Here is a 22,855-nt window from a genome sequence, read left to right as displayed (position 1 = left end):
ATGAAACCCATTTCAACTTCTGATGTCCAGACTTCTGAGGGAATACATTCCGACTGTTTTAAGCCAGCCAATTAGTGGTAATTTTTATACAGCATCAACAGGAAACTAAGACACTCCTGAAACAAGAAGTATGGAGACGGGCATCACTGGCGCTGAGAAAGAGGCAATGATGTCCTCAAGGACATAGGCTCCTCTCCTTTCCCTCAACCATCCTTGAATGTTGGCTATTTGTCCTTTGGCTTGTCGCCTCATGGACATAAACTGGTTGCCATAGCTCCAGGCATCACATCTTCACTTGACAGCATCTAAAGCAGGAAGAGATGAAAGTTGGGGTGGGAGGGGTGGCTTCTCCTTATGTGGTCCTGTCTTTCATCAAAAAGGAAAATCTCTTCCAGAAGCCACTCAATCAGAAGCCAATAGACAGCTCTGATTGGCTTAGACCAATCCCAAGTCACGTCCAGGCCGGGCACAGTCTCCCCCTGCACAAGCGGGCTCTGTTGGCAAGTTGACGAGGGGACGCGTCTGGGTGTTCAGCCTATGTCAGAGAGTTAGCAGTGGGGTGGGCTCAGGCCGTGGCCTCCTGGGTCCCCCCACCCAGCTGCCTCCCTAGGGCACCCCCTACTGCCTGTCTCTGGAGGGGTCACCACCCTGCCTTGGCAGGACAGCGACACCCGCCTAATGTCACACACCCAGCAGGCAGGCCCTCTGCCCACAGGGACCTGGCTGCCCACGCCTCCCTGAGGGTCTCCCTTCCGTGGCTCCTGCGTCCTCCCCTCAACTGACAAGTCTGTTTCGGCCTGGAAAGAAACCGAGGCCTGTCATGTTAACATTAACCCAGCAGGACTCTGTGCCCCTCTCACCCCCTTCCTCCCCTCCTGGGGGCTTCCCAGGCATCTCCAGGCTCTGGACCTCCTGGCTCTGCCTCTTGTCCATGTCGGCCGCCTTACCAGCCCTGACCCGAAGGACTCCTTCCTCCAGGCTGCCGGGTGGCTCCTGCCAAGGTCAGTGTGACCCAGCCCTCCTTGGCCTGAAGACCCATGTCCTCATGACCACAACCCCCGCTGCCCGGAAAAGACAGACAGGCCCCCGGGGACCCTGTGCTCATGGGCCGTGGGGCAGAGGAGGGCTCTCGGCAGGTTTCAGAGGAGGAGGTTACGTGGGGGCTGTGGTGGGGAGAGCCCTGGGGCTGGGGGGTAGCAGCGCCTGGTCCCACTGCCCTGAACTGGGACACTCGGTGCCCCGGGTCCTGGGCAGCCGGGGTGGCTGCCTTTCCTGCTGTTGCCTGTCCTCCCAGCCCCTGAGCCCCCAGAGTCCAACCCGCCCATGCGGCCTTGTCCCTGGAGACCCAGCTGGCTTGCCCCGTCCTGGACAGTCCCTCTGGGCCTCCCCCGGGGCCCGAGGTGCCTGCCCACATAGGACTCACTCGCTGGGTGGCCCCCTTCCTCCTCACGGTACCCCTGTCCCGAGAGCCCCTCCAGGGCCCAGGCCGGCCCCCACCTTGACCGGGGCCCTTCGGTGAACAAATGGGCAAGTGATGAGCTCCTCCCCCACCGCTGTCAGGGCCTCCTCTGGCCTCTGCACACCCAGGGCCCCAGCCCCTCGGCGCACCTCTGCCCGTCCGGGAGGATTCCCAGGTCGGTGGGAAGGGGCCGCCTGGGAGCCCAGGGTGAGGGCTTCTGCTCCCCTGCCCGTGCCCACCGTGGAAGTCTTTTTGGGCGCCGGCCAGTCTCCGCCAAGCCTCAAACTCGGGAGCTGCTGAAACCATCCTCTGCTGTCACGGGCCTCTCGCCGCCACTTCTACAAATGTGTCCTGTGTCCCCCTCCCGGGTTCTTACGATGCCCTTGGTGTTCGGCCGTCCACCAGTCCAGTCTGGCTGCGGTTCAAAAGCCTGGCAGGGCTGAAGGGGCCCCTTGGACTTGGACCCGGCAGGGGTGAGCCACAGCTGGCTCTGCACGGGGCCTCCCCAGGCCCCTCGGGGTGAGCTGTCCTGGGGGGCATTCCCTGCTCCCCTCAGACCCCCTGGGCAGGGGCCATGTCCACAGCGGGGCCCTTGCTGGGGCTCTAGTGCGTGGCAGCTCCTTGCGCCCGGTGCCCTTCCTAGCGTTATTTTTATTTATGTACCTGAGTCCTCCAAACAGCTGCTTTACTGAGATTCATCCATCACGAGGCTTAATTAAAACGCCGAGCGTCTAACTCAGCGTGCGTCACTAAGGCAAATGTTTGTTTTGCCGCAGTCAGTTAGGGCTGTGCGCGGGGGGGGGGGGGGGGGGGGGGATCTGTGCGCCCGGGGGCGGGGGGGAGGGATCAACCCCTGGCAAGGAGGGCGAGCGACCCGGACCCCCCTGCACTCCCTGGGGTGCACCGATGGGGGGCTGCTGAGAGGGCAGGAGGAGCTGGGAGGGGGCATTTCTCAGCCTGCGTGGGGCGGGCCCTTGCCTGCAGCGTCTGGAGGGCAGAGGGAGGGCCCTGGTGGGGAGGGGGCTGCAGGGTCCTGACACTGGTTCATCCCCCATCCACTCTCAGCATCTGAACTGGAAATCCGAGTCCCACTCCCCAGGGGTTGGGGCTTCTGCTGACCTCAAGCAAGGGCACAGATAGATTCCCCAGACAGGACATGGGACAGGCATGGAGAGGACCCCGTGGAGGAGGACGGCTGAAGGGGAGGGGCGTGGCCAGCGGGGTGGTGGTGGGGCCTCCCCAGGGGTCTGCAGGAGAAGAGTTGAGCCCCCTGCAGATTCCTGCAGCCGCTGCTACAAATTACAACTAGCTGCCTGCCTTAAAGCAGCACGACATTCACACCTCCTGGTCTGGAGGTCAGAGGTCTGACACAGGTCTCGCTGGCTTAAGGTCAGGGTGTGGGCCGAGCGGGCTCCTTCCAGAGGCTCCAGGGGAGAACAGTTTCAGGCCTTTTCCAGATTCTAGAAGCCACAGGCATCCCTGGCTGGAGGGCCAGCCTTCCTCTGCCATCAGCGAGGCACCAGGCCCCTCCCTCTCCCCTCCATCCTGCCCTTGCCACTCTTTCCTGCTCCGACCCTCCTCCTATAAGGACCCTCGTGAGCACCCACTCCCACAGACCAGCACAGTCTCCCACCATCGGGTCCTTAATCACACCTGCGAGTCTGCAGGTCCCATAGCGACAGGTGGCAGGTATGAGGACGTTGACGTCTCCGGGGGCCAGGAATCCGCTGCATCCCCCGAGGTGAAAGGCTGTGGTTGACGGAGAGGAGGGTCCAGCCCAGAGCGTTTCTGAGGGAGGAGAGCAGGGTCTCAGGGCAGCCTGGCTGTGAGGGGGTCAGGGCGCCCGCCCGGGAAGGGCTGCGGAGGGCGGGTGCCCGGGAGAGGGTACAGACCCAGGCCTTAAGGTGACGGGGACACAGGTGGCACCAGGCTTGGAGTTAACTGTTCCTGAAGGGGCAGTGTGGCTGGATGGGGCAGGGGTGGGGCCGGCGGTGCTAGAGCCCTGATGGTCACAGTCAAGCTCAGGGAGGCCCCGGGGCCCAGTGGGTCCTGGTGTTGGCTGGAAGCAACACCGGGGGGCAGAGCCCCAATTCCCAGTCTGTGCATGCTGCCCGGGATGGCCAGGGGCTGGAGCCCCTCCGAGCCTCCCAGCCTGTCCCAGTTCATGCCAGGTCAGGGGCCCAGCACCCTAGGACCACTAGCAGTTATGGGGCAGAGGAGCCTGGGGTCCCTCTCCTTACAGGACAGGGGGACGGGGTGCAGGAGGAGCCTGGGGCCCCCCTTACAGGATGGGGGACGGGGTGCAGGAGGAGCCTGGGGCCCCCCTTACAGGACAGGGGGACAGGGGTGCAGGAGGAGCCTGGGGCCCCCCTTACAGGACAGGGGGACGGGGTGCAGGAGGAGCCTGGGGCCCCCCTTACAGGACAGGGGGACAGGGGTGCAGGAGGAGCCTGGGGCCCCCCTTACAGGACAGGGGGACGGGGTGCAGGAGGAGCCTGGGGCCCCCCTTACAGGACAGGGGGACGGGGTGCAGGAGGAGCCTGGGGCCCCCTTACAGGACAGGGGGACGGGGTGCAGGAGGAGCCTGGGGCCCCCTTACAGGACAGGGGGATGGGGGTGAGCAGTTGCTGGAGCAGCAGGGGTCAAGGAGGCCAGAGGGCACCAGGGCCATGGGTGACCCAGAGCCATGTCGGAGGCATCCCAGCAGCGTGCAGGAAGATGGGGCCATCCACTGGGTCCAGAGCCAAGAGGGCCAATATGACGTGAGGGTGGACTTGAGGCTATGGGGATGCCTTCCTGGTAAAAAAGCTGGGCTGGCTCAGGGCAGTGAGGAAGAAAGGAGGTGACCTCAGCCCGAGTGGACAGGGAAACGGGGCTGGCTTGGGATCAGCTGTGAGAGCAGAGCAGGGGTCCCCCCGCCCCCAGGAGCGGGGCAGGGGAAGCGGGAGGCATAACCTTTCTGGACACCAGGATGTGGCTTTACTTGTGTTAATCAGCCTCCTTTGATTTGCCTGAGATGTCCCGGCGACTTAGTACCCTGGCCGTCTCTGATCTGCCCTCCCACCTGACCCTGCAGGACGGGCCCCTAGTGAGATGCAGGCCTTCCCAGGGAGATCCCCGAAGCTGGTTCCTTCTGGTGGGTTCCACCTCCCCAGCTGCCTGGACTTGGGGTCCCCAACCCTCTCACTCACGTGGTTCTCTTCTCACCATCACCCACATCCCATCTGAGACTGACTGTCTGCTTCTGAGCCAGGCCACCCACCAGGGCTAAGTCCCCCGGGGTGGAGTGGGGCTACAGGAAGCTCCCCCTGCCACAGTCTCGGGAACTCAGCCTCCCCTTTGCTGGCGGACTTTTCCCTCTCACCCAGAAGTCACTTCCCTTTGTGCCTGGCCCGGTCCTGTGTGAACCTCTGTCCTGTATGAAACTCTGTCCCATGTGGCCCTGTCTCTACCCCTGTGACACTGCAGGCGGGGCCCCCAGCCCGGCCCCTCACCCTCACTCTCCCCAGAAGGTCCGGAGCCAGGTGACCTGGGCGAGGACCATCCCTGGGGCAGCCCAAGTGCTCGCTGAGGCAGGGGACACAGCATGCCAGTTTCTCCTCTGACCCTCAGCTTCCCCGACCTCCCGTTAGGACCAGGAACGGCCTGCCCCACGGGGCTGCTGTCGGGCCCCAGGGGTGGTGGATACGGAGCCCAGAGCCCGGGCTGGGTTTGGGGGACTCAGGACCCCCTGGGCTGCTCTCGGTGTAAAAACTGCCTCATTCACCATCCCAACGGGACCCTGGGGAGTGACGGAGGTGCTGACAATAGCTCTGCCAGCCACAGGAACCCTCTGGGACTGTCCCAGCCAACCGGGGTGCTTGGTGATCACTTGGCAACTTGGGGTGTCTTTCTTCTGCCTAGGGGTATTCTCCCAGCGCCTCCTTCCACTCCTCCAGCCTCGTCTGTATGGCTGTGGGTCCCTCCTCCCCCACCACAGGCCCCTCATTCTTTGTGTGCTGTCCACGGCCCCCACACACCCCCATCCCCAGCTGCACTCCTCCCCCCCCACAGGCCCCCCATTCTTTGTGTGCTGTCCACGGCCCCCACACACCCCCACCCCCAGCTGCACCTCTGGGCACTTGGGACCCCTTCTCCCCACTTCCAGGCCCTCCTCCACCTCTGCTGGTGTCGATTCAGCACCGACACCAGATCACATCCCTGCTCCCCCAGGAGCCTTCCTGGCTTGCGCTGGCCATCCACAGGGACCCTTCCTTCCTCTGTCTGCGTGGACCACTCATGGACACTCACCGCCTGGGTCTTGGTACCCGGACTCTGCTGCTGGTGATGACGTCATGGGAGGTGGTTACCAGGCAACCAGCCTCTGCAGTCAGGGGAGTCTGCCCTGTGATTTGAAGGGCCCTGCCAATTTCTTAAAATATCAGAGTCAGAGCACATTTAGTCCCAGAGAAGAGAAGAAAATCCAGCCAGGCTCACGTCGCTGGCAAACTCCCCTTCTCTGCCCTCTGACTGCATGGGATTTCCAAGAGGCGACCATGTGAGACTAACCTCATTTTCTTTTCTTGTCACGGTCCTTAGCCTCGTGGACGAGGTGCCCGTTATTGTGGTGATTTTGTCTGTTACAGAGAATTATAGACAAAGGGAGCTGGTGTGACCCTGGAGGGAGGATGCCAGTGGAGTCCCACCGACCCTTGACATCAGTCCCGTGTTGCTGAATATTCTTATCAATGAGTTATATGAAAAAATAAAAGACCTGCCTGTCAGACTGGTGCTGAAACAAAGGATGGGAAGTACATTGTAGGGAAGAGTCACAATTCAGAATCATCCCAATGGGGAGATGACTTAAGATTTAAAGAGAAATTTTAAACAGGTCCCAAACAGCGCGATCCATAAAGAATAAAATTGATCAGTTGGACTTCCCTGGTGGCGCAGTGGTTAAGAATCCGCCTGCCAATTCAGGGGACCACGGGTTCGAGCCCTGGTCCGGGAAGATCTCACATGCCAAGGAGCCACTAAGCCCTTGCGCCACAACTACTGAAGCCCACGCGCCTAGAGCCCGTGCTCCACAACAAGAGAAGCCACCGCAATGAGAAGCCCGTGCACCACAACAAAGAGGAGCCCCACTCGCCACAACTAGAGAAAAGCCCGTGCGCAGCAACGAAGACCCAACGCAGCCAAAAATAAATAAATAAATAATTGATTTTTATTATATAAATAATTGATCGATTGGACCACATTAAAATTGAGAACTTCTGTTCATCAGAGGCACAATTAAGGGTGAGAAAAGATCAACCAAAAGGGGGTGTTTGCAGTACACGTCTCTGACAAAAGACAAAGGTTTTTCATCCAGATTAAAAAAACTCCAGCACATCCATTTTTTAAGAAGAGGGCGAGGCAAGTGGATGAAACATAGGCAAAATATTTGGGCTGATATTTCACAAAATGCCCATGAAGTGTATGCAAAGTGCAGAGCTCGCTTCCGCCAGCAGGAAGACGCAGGTCCCAGCCGTGATGGGACGCCCCCTCCAAATGAAGTTTGGCCAAAATGAACAAGAGAAAAGATAGATGGAGTGAGGCTGCAGGAGGGCAAAACGGGGCCGGTCCCCTCGCAGAACTGCTTGGCGGCATCTGCGAAAGCCAGACACACACACATCCTAGGACCCTGAGTAGTTTCCACCCTTGGGAACCGATCCAACAGAAATGCACACATGTTTTTTGTTTTACCAAAAAACATGTATAAGAACATTTATTGCAGTTTTCCATGGCCAGAAACGGGAAATTACCCGAAAGTCCCCAGCTAGGTGACCGGGCACCAGGCTGGGGTGTGTGTAGGGTGCAGAGCTGGAAGCAGTGATCACAGGGGGACTCTTGCTGTGCTCCCCAGTGTGATTGAAGGTCACCGATGTATTGAGTGAAAGAAACCAGACATGAGAAAGTGCACACTGCACAACCCCATTACAGGAACATCAAAACCACGAGAAGCCGGTTTGTGGGGTGGGAGGTCACAACCGGCTGCCTTTGAGGCTGCGGCGTGAGGGGGTGTCTGGAGGTGAAGGTGTTTTCTTTCCCAGCCGGCGTTCTGGCCACGAGCGGGCTCTCTGCTGTGCAAATCCGCCCTCGCGTCTCATCTGTGCGCTGTGTGCTTCCGCTCTGAGAAGTTCGGTGAAGGCGCACGTGGCGGGTACTCCACCACCACAGATGAACAAGCACGGACTCTGCCCCACGCCATGGACAGCTCCAGAACTGAACACAGTGCATGGAAAGACTGTTTTTAGACACTGGGCAGCAGGCAGTGTCGGCTCTGACCCTGAGGGAGGGCAGGCTGGTGAGCGCTCTGTTTTTGGCTCTCTTGCTGAATTGAGGAGGCATGACTGGGGTCCAGGGAGGTGGAGAGGCTGGAATCCATGGGGAATAGTGCCAGAGATGTGGGGCTGCACTGTGGGGCAGCTCTAGAAATCTGTCTAGGGGACATATGCGTTTTGACCAGCCAGAGAGAGGAACCTTTTTTTTTTTTTAATTTATTTATTCACTTATTTATTTTTGGCTGTGTTGGGTCTTCGTTGCTGTGCATGGGCTTTGTCTAGTTGCGGTGAGCGGGGGCTACTCTTCACTGCGGTGCGCAGGCTTCTCATTGCGGTGGCTTCTCTTGTTGCGGAGCATGGGCTCTAGGTGCGCGGGCTTCAGTAGTTGTGGCACATGAGCTTCAGTAGTTGTGGCTCATGGGCTCTAGAGCACAGGCTCAGTAGTTGCGGCACATGGGCTCAGTAGTTGTGGCTCACGGGCTGTAGAGCACAGGCTCGGTAGTTGTGGCGCACGGGCTTAGTTGCTCCGCGGCATGTGGGATCTTCCCGGACCAGGGATCGAACCCATGTCCCCCTGCATTGGCAGGTGGATTCTTAACCACTGTGCCACCAGGGAAGCCCCAGAGAGAGGAAACCTTTTAAACACTTGTATTCATCAGCTTGGGCTGCCACAACAAAATACCACGGACTGAGAGGCTTAGACCATAGATATTTGTTTCTCACAGTTCTAGAGGCAGGAAGTCCGAGATCAAGGTGCCAACACAGTGGGGCTCTGGTGAGGACGCTCTCCCTGGCTCTCAGGATGTTGGCTTCTTGCTGTGTCCTCACATGGTGAACAGAGAAGACAAGCTCTCTCTTCCTCTTTCATAAGGTCATAGTCCTATTGGATCAGGTCCCCACCCTATGACCTCATTTAATTTTAATCACCTGCTAAAGAAACTATCCCCAGCTATGTCAAACTGGGGCTTCACCCTATAAATCTTGGAGGAAGACCAATTCAGGCCATAACAACACCCCAGGCACTGAGTAGAGAGCACAGAAGGGCCATAACCTCAGTAGGGGAGCTAAATCAGCCCCGGAGGAAAGGCTACTCTGATCCATCATTAACAAAGATCTAAAACGAGCCTCAAAGCTCTGAGCGTGGCAGCAGCCAAGTAAGTTCCTATCAGACTGACTCTTCTGAAGGTAACAAGTATAAACACTGGACTTAGAAAAAGATAATAAAACAACCAGCTGAAGACCCTGGAGGACAACCCAGAGCAGGCAGGCTCTGGGAGGGAGTCACTCTTAGACTAGACTGAGGAAGTTCTCCACTTCAACAGCACCCAGCCTGAGGGCAGCCCCGAGTCTACACCATGCAGGTCACGGAATAACCCCAGAGTCCAATACAAACGCACAGTCTTTACGGCTTGAAGACCAGAGCGCGAGGTTTAGGGCAACCTCAGCCACAGAAAGGTAAGGGAGGATCCCAGAAAGGGGTAGATTCCAAAGTCTGTGTATAAATTCTGTGCCAATTTCTGCGTGACCCCTGAACCACACACGAGCAGGGCAGACTCCAAGCAGCCCAGCCCAGGCCAAAAAACTCATCTGAGGTTTGAGCTGCATCCTAAAGATGTTTCAGTTCGAATCCTATCCGACAAATTGCCTATTAAAACAATGAAAATTAAAGCCCTTCAATCCAGAGCTTCCACAGGTTACATTTACAAAGTCCAGGATATAATTCCAAATTACTCAGCATCTAAAGAAAGAAGAAAATATGGCCCATTCTCAAGAAAAGAGGACAATCCATGGAGTCTAACCCCAAGACGACCAAGATGGTGAAGCAGGCGAGGATTTTCAAGTTGCATGGTTACTGCCCCCAAAGAGATAAAAGAAAATATGCTCACAATGAATAAAGAGACTGGATACCACAGTAGAAAAATAGAAACTGTGAGAAAGGACCTAATGGAAATTCTAGGACTGACAAGTGTGACTCTGAAATTTAAAAGTTTGCTGGATGGGCTTAACAGCAGGACCGAAACCACAATGAAAAGTCAGTGAACTTGAAGAGAACTCAATAAAGATGATCCCTTTTGAAGATGGAGGAAAGGAAGAGAAAAAAAACAATACAAGGAAGAGTGCTTCAGGCACCCATAGAATAATATCAAGGGTCTGACATATGTGATATTGGAGTGCTAGAAGGAAAGGAGAGACAGAAAACAAAGAAGACATAAAAAATTTTTTATTGTATGTTTAGACGTCATGGCTAAAAAATGACCTGAGTTTGACAAAATACACAATTTATAGATTTCAAGAGCTCAGAAGACCCACATCCATATAAGTGCAGGGAAAATATGCCAAGCACCTTATAGTCAAGTTGATGTTAACCAAAGGCAAAGAGAAAATCTTGAAAACAGCCCCTGAAAATGACACGCTACGCATAGGGGAGCAGAGAACTGAGTAACGGTTTACTTCTTACGAGAAAGGAAGGGAACTGGAGACGGTGGAAAATATTTTTAATGTGAAAAAGAACCCTATAAACAGCAAAAGTCTTCTTAAAGAATGAAGGTGAAAGAAAGAAATTTTCAGATAAAAGAAAACAAAAAGAATTTCTGGCCAACAAATAAAAGGAAGTTCTTCAAATGGATAGGAAATGACAGTGCACGGAAACCTGGAACTTTAGTTCCAAGGGATAGAGTTTCATGATAGATACGTGATAAATAAAAAATACCACCTGGGGGACTTCCCTGGAGGTCCAGTGTTTAGGACTTTGCCTTCCAATGCAGAGGGCGCGGGTTTGATCCCTGGTTGGGGAGCTGAGATCCCACATGCCTTGCAGCCGGAAAACCAAAACATAAAACAGAAGCGATATTGTAACAAATTCAATAAAGACTTTAACAATGGTCCACATCAAAAAAAAATCTTAAACAAAAAACTACCACCTGGAGTTGAGAACACGGGGAGGGAATCTGCATCGATCCTCCTGTTACTCATCTCCCTGCAGCTGGTCTGAGCCCTGGTCTCAGCGGGGCTGGAAGAATGGGCTCTGCCTTCTCCCCTGCCCCCAGCTGTGGTCCCTGTTCTCAGGGTGGGTCTGTGGGGCCCTGGGCACGTGGGCTCTGCCCTGTCTCTGGAGTCAGGGGCCTGGCATCGGTGGCCAGTGGGAGAGGCTTCTCTGCTCCCTGTGCGTCTGCTTCATTTCATAGCGCCCACACATTCTGACCAGAGGCTCTTCTTCTAGAACATGCTTATAAACGCCTCCCCCAACCCCACGCTCAGCTGGGTCTGGAGTTCCTTCCTTCTGCTTCCTTGACTCCTGGTGAAGTCAGGCCTCCTGCGCAGGGCCTCACCCACTTGAGGGCATCCACCCACAGGAAGCGCCAGGGAGGGGCAACCCCCCAGCAGGGCCCAGGGCAGGGCAGCAGGCGTTCAGCGGCTGCCCCTCAGGGCCAAGCCGGAGCCGGACAGAGCTCTGCAGCCTCCCTCTTGGGCTCAAACGCCCCGCCATCCAGATCCCCGGGACCTGCCTGCGCCGCTGGGAGTGGGTCCTTCCTCTGCGGAGAGGTGTTGGGGGGACAGTGACAGCCAGAGCTGGTGGCCTGGGAGTGGGAGGGGCACGCATGGGGGTCCTCTCTCCTCACCCCCTTCCCAGGAAGGGCCTCTCGCCCCAGCACGTGAATATGGATTTGCGCCTAAGGACAGGAGGGGCGCTCGGCCCTAATTAGTGCGCAATGGCGGCCTCCCTCCGCCCCTGGGAGCCAGGGTCGGCATCAAAGAAGAGCAGCCGGCTAATCCTCCCCTTCCAGGAGCAGCATCTGCTCCTTCCCCTCCCCCAGCCCCCCAGCAAGGCTCTCTGACAGCAGCCGCAAGAGTCCTGGCTATTTAATTAGGACGGAAAGTTCCCCCAACCCTGGGAAATGATTTAATTTCAATATTTCCTTTGCTGAGCAAGAGATCCTCCCTCCCCCCTCCTCTAAGGCCTTTCATCTGCAGCTCAGCCCATCCCCCCTCGGGAGCTCTGCCCTCCCCTCTCATTCCGAGTCTGTGTTCAAGGGACCACTCAGGCTGGGGGTGGCGGCGTCCTTGCACGTGCCCGGCCCTCTGGCTGCTGGCCCGGCTGCATCAGCGCAGCCAGCCCAGTCTCCTGCCCAGACGCCCTGGGTCCCCCGTTCCTCCTCCTGGCAACTACTTGTGAGGAGTCTCCCCTGACCTGGCCTCGAGCAGGGCTCGGCCTCTCTTCCCTGGACATAGCCTTTGCTCGATGGGCCTCTTATTACGGACTCTACTCTGGCCTGCCTTATTCTGCTCCCAGTGTCCATGTGTGTGTGCACGCACACGCACACACGTGTACATGTATGTGAGTGCACACACGTGAGGGTGTGTGCATGTGAATTTGCTGTGTACATGCCTGTGTGTGCAGGAGTGTGTGCAGGAGTGTGTGCGTGCCTGTGCACGCACATGTGTGTGAGTGTGCCCTGTGTGAGGTTGCATGTGTGCACACAAGAGCACGTGTGTGCCTGTAGGTGTGCACATGTGTTGCACGCGTGTGCGTGTGTGTGACGGTGTATGCGTTACTCTGTGCGTGTGAGTGAGCTTGTGCACGTGCCCGTGTGTGTTGGAGTGTGCGCGTGTGTCTGTGCTTATGTGCATGCACATGCACGTGTGCACACTTGTGTGTGTGTGTGCGGACACGCACGTGGTGTGTGCCAGCCCAGCTGGACTGGGAGCTCCCCAAGGCCTGAGCCTGGTTTCACCCACTTCTCTTACACAACCGCACTCACGTCCTCACTGAGCCCTCCCGGGCCAGCACCAGGCCAGGTACAGCTGGGGGCAGGGCGGCCCAGGCTCTGGTTACTCTGTCCCTGGCTGTGTCCAGGTCAGTTTCCACGTCTGTACAAACATAGCGGTCCCAGCGCCTGGTGTGCAGCCGGCAGAGCGGAGGTCAGCAGGCTTTGCCGAGCCTGGGGAGTCAGCCCATCCTCCCCCTCTGCAGGGCCCCCCCCCACCCCCCCGCCGTGGCCCAAGGCCCCACTTTGTGCCGGCAGCAGCTCCCCCCTCTCCCCTAGCAGGGGAGGCCCTCCAGCCCTGGGGGCAGCTAATGAGAGGTGTCAGCTGGGCGGCTCTTCCAGGGAACCCGCTGCCCTGAGCAATTTCTTAAAAGGAAAATTCTAACCTTAAAGAGTCCTTTGAACATGTCGTGAATGAACAAGGAACGCGGCGAGGCGGCCCCTCGGAATGAGGAGGGGCTAGAGATTAGAGAAAAGAGAAGATGGATGAATCCGCCCCCTGCTCCCCAGGAGCTGTTTGTCAGCCTGTCCTGGAGGCGAGGCGGGGCCCTGGGCTAACAAATTATGATCATTGTTATTCCCCCCCCCACGCCCGTCCCCCCCACACCACAATACAGGCCTTTTCCAGACAAAACGCGCTCTGGCAGACAGGCGCCCACACCGTCTCCGTGGCCTCAGGTACTGATGGCACTGATCATGCTTTCCCGAGAACACGTGTGGATGGATCGCCACTACCCATGGGGTGATACACTCGGGGCACCAGGGGCCCCGCGGGCTCCCCCCAGCAGGCACCCAGTCCTCCGTCAGCCACCCGTGTTCCCAGGGTCAGTGCACTGCCTGGCCTGGCACACGGTGGTCACTTAGACACCAGATGAGAGAATGAATGAGTCGTGAGCGAACGGCTGAATGAATGCATATGTACGTGTAATGTGTCATGGAACAGGAGCCAGGAGCCGAGGGGTGGGTACTTCCCCCGGCCTGTCAGATTCTCTGGGTTAGAATCCTGTGTTGTCGGCTGGGTGGGGCCCCCTCGGGCTTTCTCTTTCCACCCCCCTCCAGTGCCAGCCTGGCCGGCCTTGGGGTCCCCAGAGACGCATGGTTCCCCCCGCGGGGCGGGGCTGGGTGAGGAGCTTGGAAAGCAAAGGTGCGCAGAGCGTGGTGAGTTGCTTTCTCTCCTGTTTTATGAAGTACTTCGCTAGATGCCTGCATGGTGCTCCCCTGAGGGACGGAGGGAGCGAACTAGCAATTAAAGTCTTGCCACCCGACTTGTTCGGGCCTAAGTTGTTCAATCTTGCATAAAGAATCGGCGAGTGTACTTAGCATGGAGGAGCACCTGGACACGAGGCAGGAGGTGTAAATCAGCGCGTAACGATGCACGCCTGCCCAGCCTGGCGGAGCCCCTGAGGGCGCGCCGCGCTGTGCCGGGGGAGCCAGGTCCAGGGCCCTTGGCCCGCGGTGGTCCCGGGCAGAAGAGAGCACGGTGACCCTCGTGGGCTGGGAGGAGACCTCCACACCCCCTCTGCTTCCTGGAAGCTGCAAGCACGTTTGGAAAGGCTGCTGGCTGGGCCACATGCTCGGACAAACACGGACGCGTCCCAGGGCTGCGTTGCCATGGCATTCGGGCCACCTCGACCTCCCCCCCCGCCCCCCCGCCCCTGTCGGGGCTGGACGGCGCTGAGATCAGGAGCAGCTCCGGCGGGAGACAGGGTGGGGCGGCCGTGGCCCCGGGCTGGCGGTATTTGCACAGCCAGCCGTGTGCCTGGGGTGCTCGCTCCTTCCCAGGCAGCCTGAGCATGTCTGCAGGGTCCCGTTTGCCAGGTGAGGACAGCGGGGGGCAGGAGCCCCTCTGTCGCCCCCCGGACGTCCTCTCAGCTGCTCGGGCAGGGTCGCTGCAGACCCTCCCCCGCACTTGCAGTGGGAGCCAGGCCTGTCCCCACTTGGTGTCCCTGTTTTATGGCATCTCAGGAGAAAGACAGCTCGAGCTGCAGAGATTCATACCCCTCTGCAAGAGGCTCATCTATTTCGACACGTGTGGTTTAGTTTCAATTATTTATCATAACACCAGAGAGCGCACTGATAAAAGCACCAAAGTGTGTTTACCCAGAGCCACACGAGGGTGACGGGTGGCACTGCACTCGGGGCTCGGCGGGGGGCGGGGGGAGCCAGGCAGACGGAGGCAGAGGTGGGGGAGGGAAGCAGCCCTGCGCCAGGGAAGGGGGAGTGGGGCCGGGGCAGGTCGGGGTCCAGTGGCCGCACATGGGTGATGGAAGTGTTCCTCCGCACTCAGAAATGGCATCTTGTTTCAGTGCCGTATGAAGAGCTGGAGAGAAACCTGGAGCCGGTGATGTGATTTTAAGAGAATGGCCGCAGCTTTTAAACCAGCAGGAGCCAGAGGAGAGAACAGGAGTGGCCCGGCCTCCCAGGTTTGCTGAGGTTCCCCAGCCTGTGACCCGCCCTCCAGCCGCCACCTGCACCTGTCCCTCTCTCCATCCACCCACCTGTCCATCCACCTGTCTGCCTCCGCTTGTGACACCTGTGCTGCAGCCAGTCCCATGGTGGGGGGGGGGGGGGCACTGGCGACGCAGAGGCACATCAGACCTGGCACCGCCCGGGGAGTTCTCGCCTGGGGGAGGGACGGGCACAGTTAATTACAAAGTGGCAGCCCTGCGGCCTGTGCTGTGTCCTTGGTGATGTTCTAGGACCCACTGTGTGTCAGGGCTCCTGAGACCTGGTGAAGGGTCAGTTGCCAGCTGAGGGCACCGAGGCCGGAGAGGGTGACCAGCCCAGGCAGCATGACCGGGCAGTGGAGGGGTCGGGGGCCTGTGCCCTGGTCGTCGGGCTCCACACCCCGGGGTCCGTGTCGCCAGCCCCGCCCACAGCACCGCCCTTCCTGCTGGGGTGTGGAGAGGTGCACCATCACAGCCACAGCTGGCCCTTCGCTGGGTCCCGCCCATCAGCTCTGGGTGGACACCGGCTGGAGTAAAGATAGTGGGTCTGGTGGGACCGCAAGCCAGCGCATCCCCCCTGCCCAGCTGGGTCCTTCTGCTCCGCTCTACAGAGAAGCTCAGAGAGCGATGGGCCTGCAGGGTCAGCTGGTCCAGGCGCCTCCCACTGCAGAGTAGGAAACGGAGGCAAGTTCCCGGGCTCAGGAAGCGCCGTCTCTGGCGTGGCCTGGGGAGCCGGGAGGACCCCACCAGCGTCCACCAAGACCAGCCGAGATGAATGCCTTCCCAGACAGCTACTTCAACCCTCCAGACGACAGCCACACCCTGACCCACTGGCCGAGGTGGGCCCTGCCTGCCCCTCGGATCTATGGTGGAAGGAATCGGTCCCTGAACCGCCGCCCAGTTCCGGTTCGGGATCCTGCGTGGTTCTCCGTGGACGGCAACCCACCTTTTGTTGACAGCACTGGAGTGTGAATTCCATGAATAAATCGTATTATCTCGGGGGCTTCGGGATGACAAAAACACAGAAGCCTCTCGAATCCTGAAAGGCCTGTCTCTCCTTGTCTTACCAGCTGGGGCCCGGGGAGTGGGCCCTCCTGGGAGGCTCATTTAGATTTTAATTAAACTGGCTTTCCCAAACAATTTGCAATAAATTAGCAACAACCAGGGCTGTGGCGTCCAGGCGCGGAGGCCAGCTGCACTGCAGGCTCTCACCTGGGGTCGCCTGCATGCGAGGTGGGGCACACCTCCGGACGGACTGAGGCAGCTCCAGGCCAACCGTGGTCCCCAGGTGCAGGGCTGCATCCCGCGGCCGCAGGTCTGCGAGTTCCCGGCGCCTGACTCTGCTCAGGCCCCTCGCCCGAGGGGTCCCGCCACACTCCACTAGTGGAGGGCCCCCCGGCAGCCTTGGGCCTGCATCTCACGCCCAGCCGGACACTCAGCCTGGTCCCAACTCAACTACCCCCTCCCACCTCTCATGCCACAGGTGACTCGAAGGTGGCCAGAGAGCAGTGGAGCCCAGCCTGCACGCGCGCCAGTGGCGGTCCTCCAGACACCCCCGTCCACGGCTCCCCGGACGTTCGGTGGTTTAGGAGATGAGATCGGGCCCACCATCCTCAGCCCTGACTGGATGCGTCAGGGCGCCTGCGTCACTCTCCGGAGGGCTACCTGGGGGGCTTGTGGGAAGAGAAGACTCAGGCAGGAGGGTTCAGGGCCTGCAGTGTGGGCCGCTGGAGGTCAGATACCGACTGGGCTGGGGGTCGGATGCCTGCTGGGGTGTCCTGTGGGGGTGGGGGAGCAATCCTGGGACTTAGGGCACTGAGGGCCGCAGGTCCCAGGATGCAGACCCTGGCTTCCTAAGCTGCTGGGACCCTGTAGACCCAGACTCATGCCAGGCAGAAGGCGATGGTCGAAAGCACAGTGGTGGCTTCTTGCATCCTGGCTGCCGCTAACCGCCCGTGTGCCCTGGTGAGTGCGCCCGGCTGCCTCACCCACTCCCTCCCCCAAAGCGGGACAGGGCTCGAGCTCGAGGCATGAGCTTGGTGTCAGCACGCTGCAGTCAGCAAGGTTTCTAGAGACTTCCGTGTCACTTGAGTCTGTGTTTCTAACGTTCTGAGAGTCTGGGCTCCCAAGGGCTGCAGCTACGAAGTTCCCTGATGCTGGGTTCTGGGGCGCTGCGCCCGACTGAGGGCTCACGGATCCCACGCGGGGACCCAGGCCTCCTCGTGCCTGGTGGGCAGGGAGCGCCACCCACACCCCCGCTCATCCATGGCCATCTCACACCCGCCTCGGGAGAAGGGCTGAGTCCCAGGCCACAGCCCTGGAGGCCACAGCTCCCCTGGCCTGCACAAGGCCACCCCTGGCTGTCGGGGCAGACCCTGGTGTGTGGCTTTGAAGTAACCGAGCCCGGTTAAGGGAGCGGGCGGTGTGGAGTGGCCGCGGCAGCGCTGCCTGCCGGCTGACAGTGTCGCCGACTCGGCCTGGCGCCTCTGCTCCAGCAGCTGGCCGCCCACCCACAGCGAGGCCTGCGCTCCTCGGAAGCAGCCCTTCTGGGCGGCTCCAGGGCAAGGAGTCGCAGTAGGCTGGCTTTATGGAAGCGTCTCCAGGTCCCCCTCCCGCGCGGGGGAAGGACAGCTGTTTTACACGCACACTGAGCAGCACCTCAAGGGTTTTGGTGTTAATTAAGTTGGCAGGACTGTTCTTAAAAAGCACCCGCCGTTAGGGAAGGTGGAAATGAAGTGTCCGGCCTCCCGATGATGCGGGAAAGGGGGTTTACGCCCCCCGAGGGCTGTCCCGTGCCTCTTGGTGCGGGGCTTAGGCGTGTTGGCATCTGTCCAGGCCAGTAAAGTAACCTCCTGAAATGGTCCAGAACGTTTAAGAGCAACCAGAGAGGACTTCCCTGGTGGCGCAGTGGTTAAGAATCCGCCTGCCAATGCAGGGGACACGGGTTCAAGCCCTGGTCCGGGAAGATCCCACATGCCGCGGAGCAACTAAGCCTGTGCGCCACAACTACTGAGCCCACGAGCCACAACTACTGAAGCCCACGTGCCTAGAGCCCATGCTCTGCAACAAGAGTAGCCACCGCAATGAGAAGCCCGCGCACCGCAACGAAGAGTAGCCCCCGCTCGCTGCAACTACAGAAAGCCACACACAGCAACGAAGACGCAATGCAGCCAAAACTTAAAAATAAATTAACTAATTAGTTTAAAAAAAAAAAAAGAGCAACCAGAGATGACCAAAAAAGACACCAGCTGGAGAGCAACTGGGCAGCTCTGAATGAAGGGGCTGGGGGGCTGCCAGCGCTTGGGGGGGTGGGGGCGGACAGCCTCTCGCCCCTGTCAGAGCCCCCTTCTGGGTGTGGGACCAGGGCAGGCTCTCAGACAGTGGATGTCAGCTTGGAATTCTTAATAATTTCATCCCTGGATTTGGGTTTTGTACGTGGGTCTGATGGGACAATGGAGCCTGTGGGGTGCTGGGAGCCTTGACTCCCGCGGTTCCCCCCCTCTCGCTGGCCTGGCCCGCTCCCTGCTTCTCAGTCTCCTGTTCCCTGCCCTGGAGCCCTAGGCTCTCCTGACTCCCCTCCAGCCCTCACACCTGGCAGCCGGTACTACTGCGGAGGGGAGGCCCGTGCTTCACATTCACCTGTATGTTAGGCATCGGGGCTACCTTGGAGGGGAGGCTGCCGCAGCCCCTGCCCTTAGGGAGGTTGACAGTCTATAGGGGGCAATTGAGCAAATCCTCACAGACACGTGCACTGAAGGGAGGGCTGGAGTCCTGGGAGAGGAGTGACAGACGATCCTGAGCAGGGCCCGGGCTCAGGATCCGGGCCACGGGGGCCTGGCGGTAGCAGATCTACTAGGAGGCACTGCTCTTGCTGCACCCAGAGGCGGTTTGACAGGGGCCATGGCCTGGGCCAAGGTCAGAAGACCTGCGCCAGGTCCAGCTGTGCCCTGACCCGCTGACTAAGGTGGCCTTCAGACCCTCCCTGCTCCTGGCCTCTGCATCTTGGACACGAGATGCTTCGACCCTGCAACTGGGAGGTCAGTCTGGGGAGCAGGCGGGAGCTGGTGTTGGGAGCGGTCAGGTGGGGCCCCCAGGGGGCGTGGCCCCGGGAGGTGGGGCTCTGAGAGGTGTGGCTCCAGGAAGCCTCCACCTCGCAGCTCTTTGGTGGCCTTGAGTCTCTGGATGACCCACAGTTAGCCGGGCCCAGCTTTCCAGCCCCTGCTGAGAGCCGCTGACCCGACTGTGACGGCAGCTTGCGACAGTTAATTGAACCCTCACCCTGGTTCTGTCTGCAGGCGCCCGGCAGGACCTCGGTGCCAGCACTTGGCTTCCAGGGCAATTCTTGGCCGCTTCCAGGCCCCCAGGGGCGGCAGCTAGGCCTGGGCCAGCTCTCAGAGGCATTGTTCTGTCCGTGGGAAGAGCCTGGGGCTGCCTCACCTGCCTGGCACCCCTCCCCTCCTCCCGGCCCTCCGTGCTGGGTCACCCTTGCGGACGGGGCTCTCCGCAGGGGGGCCAGCTTGGCCGGCTGGGGTGCCCGCCCCCTCCTCGGCTTCCTGGACAGCCCGACGGCAGTAACTGAGCCTGAAAACTTGCGGTCCCGAGAGGCACGTCCAGGCACAGGTGATTGTCCCCAGCCACCTGGCAAGGGGTTTACCACCAGGCTTCTGATGGGCATCATCGGGACCCCCCCCCCGCAAGCTGGAGCCCTGCCCCCGGGCCCGCGAGCTGTGACCTTGACCTGCCTGCATCCCCTGAGCACTTTCTGCCCAAGTCACCAGCTGGGCGTGGCTCCAGCCCCCAGTGCTTGTAGCTTTGATGTCACTGCAGCCCCCTGGGACCCTTGATAAGGATTGGGGGAGCACACCGAGACTGGGAGACGGGCCTCTGGGACTCCAGCCCTTGCTGCTCCGAGCCTGTGTGGCAGTGGTGGTCCTGGCCTCTGGGCCACTGGGCTGACGGCAGGTTCAGGGCGCGGCCCCTCCTCCATCCTCTGCTCGCCTCTACTGGCAGCTCCTTTCTGCAGGCTCCAGCCTGCCTGCTCTGGGGTCTGCCCTCAGGCCCCCAGGCGCTCAGACGTCTGCTGCCTCCCAGCTGGCTCTGCAGGGAAGGGGCCCCAGGGGAAAGCAAAGGGGAGAGGCAGTGCTCTCCCCGACGTCACCCCTGTTAGTCCCACCTCAGCCTCTATGGTGGCTTCAGCCCCAAGCACGACAGGCTTCCGTCAGGCAGGGGCTGAGCCAGAGGCTGGTCCCGTGACCAGGGCCAGTGCTTTCCCCCAACACTGTCCTGTCCCTCCGTGCCTGGCTGAGTGAGGAGGGGCCCTCCCTGGAGACGGCCGGGAAGATGCCCGAAGTGAGTCCCTGGCAGCACTGGCATCTGAAATCTGGAAGATTCTGCATCCTACATTCCTACCGCTGACTCCAGGAAATGGTGCGTGGGCTAAAGTGATTAATAAAAGTCACCACCCCACGAGACGGAGCTAATTGAAAAGCTCGCTTATTCCAAGTGGAAGAAATGGGATTAGAGCCTAAAATATTTGAAAATTAACTGGAAACAGGCTGCCAAGTAACTTTTCAGAATCAGCGGCTTAGGAGTTAAGCTAAGGACTTAAACTCTATGATAATCTGGCAGAATTGCCTCAGCATCTCTGGCTGCGGTCGGGGCGCGGGCAGAAGAGGGTGGGGCCGGGGCACGGGCAGAAGAGGGTGGGGCTCCTGGAAGAGCCGCTGGTAGGCTAACACGGAGGAGACTGGTCTGGCCTGGGACGCCTCCTCCCAGGACCCTCCACCCCTGTGCCCCCACCCCACCAGTCACCCCGGAACTGAGCGTTAAGAGGGAAGGTGCCCGCAGAGCGAGGTGTCATGCCCCGGGTTCTAGGTGTGAGGACCGAGGGGTCACAGCAGCTGGGGGACTTGGTTCTATGGCGGCCCTTACGACAAAAAAGCAAGAGAAAACCACAGTGCACGTGACAATGCATTAGTTCACCCACTGGGGAGTCTAGAGTCCACCATGGCAGGAGGTGGCCACCCTGCAGGATGCTTGGGGCGCGGGGGCCAGCCCAGGGCTTCGCCGAGTCATCCCGAGCGCACTCAGCGGAGCTCCAGCTTCCGCAGGGGGCGGAGGGCACATCGGTGGAGCAGTTGCTCGAGGCCAGGTGCTACATTAAGGCTTGGCATGAACCCCTTTAGTTCTCGAAGCAGCCTTTTGAGGGAGGTGGAGGGTGAGCTCTCACGGAGGGACCAGGGGATGAACACCCACCTCGCCCTCCTGCCCTCCTGTCCCCTGACTGGCTGAGGACATGGGGGTCATCCACGTGGTCCATGCAGCTCAGCCTCTTGTGGGTCCAGAGAGGGGTGGAGAGAGGTAAGTGGTCTGGAGGATCACATGGAAGTCCCAGCACATCACACTATTTAAACAAGTCTCCCTTTCTCTGTTAACTGTGCATCTGACACAGCTCTACCAAGCACTAGTTTCTGTCTCTCCAGCCAAGTCCAGATGCGGCGTTCATTCTCTCTCAACATGCATCTTTTGTTCCACCAGTGCCAAAGTAGCACCTATGGGCTGGGTACTTTCCCGGGCCTGGGAATGCAGGAGACACGCAGACACGGCTATGCCTTCCTGGGGTTATGTTCTGGGCGGGGCGTGGCGGGGAGATGACAGCTCCCATCAGATAGGAGAGAATGCAGTGGAAGGAGAGGAGAGGGGAAGAGAATAGAACAGACCAGACTGTCGGGCACTAACGAACTTGATGAAGAAAAATGGGGCAGTGCAAGAATGGGCGGTGGGGCTGCCTGAGATCTGCTGGGCTGGGAACGTCTCTCTTAGGAGGTGATGTTTGAACAAAGACTGAAGAGAGGGCGGGCAACGTGTGAAAGTCTAGAGAAGAACAATGGAGAGGACAGCAAATGCAAAGGCCCTGAGGCAGGAGCTCTCATGTTCAGGGCCCAGGTGGACCCAGGGGGCTTACACAGGCTGAGTGGTGGACGCTTTGCTGGTGCATTTGGAGATGTCAACTGTGAAGCATTGAGGAAAGTGGATTTTATTCTAGATCCGAGTGAGGAGGCCTTGACTCTCATGGGGGGGAGGGGTCACTGGCAGCTGAGTGGACTCAACAGAAGTCAGGGCCCAGTGAGGACACTGCTGCTTTCATCCAGAGGAGGCGGCTGGATCCAGGGACAGTGGTGGGGCCGTTAGATTCTGGAGATATTCCTGAAAACTAGAGCCAAAAGAGCTGGCCTCCTGGGGCGGAGGGGGGGACAGTCAAAGCCTGTACTTACCCTGGGACGCCGACATGGTGCTGTTGGTGGTGACCGTGGGTGTGGACATCCTGGGTATGGGAAGAAGTCAGGAGGCCGGGGATGGGATGCACGGCCCACTCGGGCCTCTGGCAGAGAGCCCTGTCCCACTGCTGCTCTTGGTGTGCTGGCCTCCCCTCCCCCACACTCACCCTCCCCTCCAACGCATCTCAGAATCTGCCTGTGAGCTTGTCAGTTGCAGTGCTGGTTATACGTGTGTCTCTTTGGGAACTGTGTTCATGCAGGATTGCACGGATGTTCTCCACGGTGCATCACACACAGAGATCGTCCTCATCTGAACAGCGTTAATCAAAGGAGGATGGAGCCCACAGCCCCGTCTCTCATATTCACTTTCTTCTGCTGTTTTCTTTCATGTCATTTTTCTGCATTAAACAAAAACTTGTTTGCCCATCATTTGCTTGTTTATTGGCAGGCTTCCCTCCCTGCCCTGACTATAATGCAGACTCCAGCGAACGGGACCGGGTCTATCTCACTTAGGCTGCATTGCCAGGGCCTGGTAAGAGCTCTGTGGCCTCCTTACCTAGACGGGGCCTTTGACTGAGTTAATGATAGAATAAGCATCTGAGTC

At 59.2% G+C, this 22,855-nt stretch overlaps 1 long non-coding RNA gene across 1 annotated transcript; it reads right to left on the bottom strand.

The window, feature by feature from the left end:
• Positions 1-166: 166 nt before the first annotated feature.
• LOC137212118 (uncharacterized) lies at positions 167-5,811 on the bottom strand. Its single transcript, XR_010937374.1, has 3 exons — positions 5,750-5,811; positions 3,113-3,247; positions 167-305 (listed from the first exon to the last, which is right to left on the bottom strand). It is a non-coding gene; the product is annotated as an uncharacterized lncRNA (long non-coding RNA).
• Between the last annotated feature and the right edge of the window lie 17,044 nt (positions 5,812-22,855).

This window comes from Pseudorca crassidens, chromosome 1 (assembly GCF_039906515.1).
Source record: "Pseudorca crassidens isolate mPseCra1 chromosome 1, mPseCra1.hap1, whole genome shotgun sequence".
Taxonomy (NCBI): Eukaryota; Metazoa; Chordata; class Mammalia; order Artiodactyla; family Delphinidae; genus Pseudorca; species Pseudorca crassidens.
Note: the sequence above shows the minus strand (reverse complement) of the source record. Positions and strands in the feature narration are given on the sequence as shown.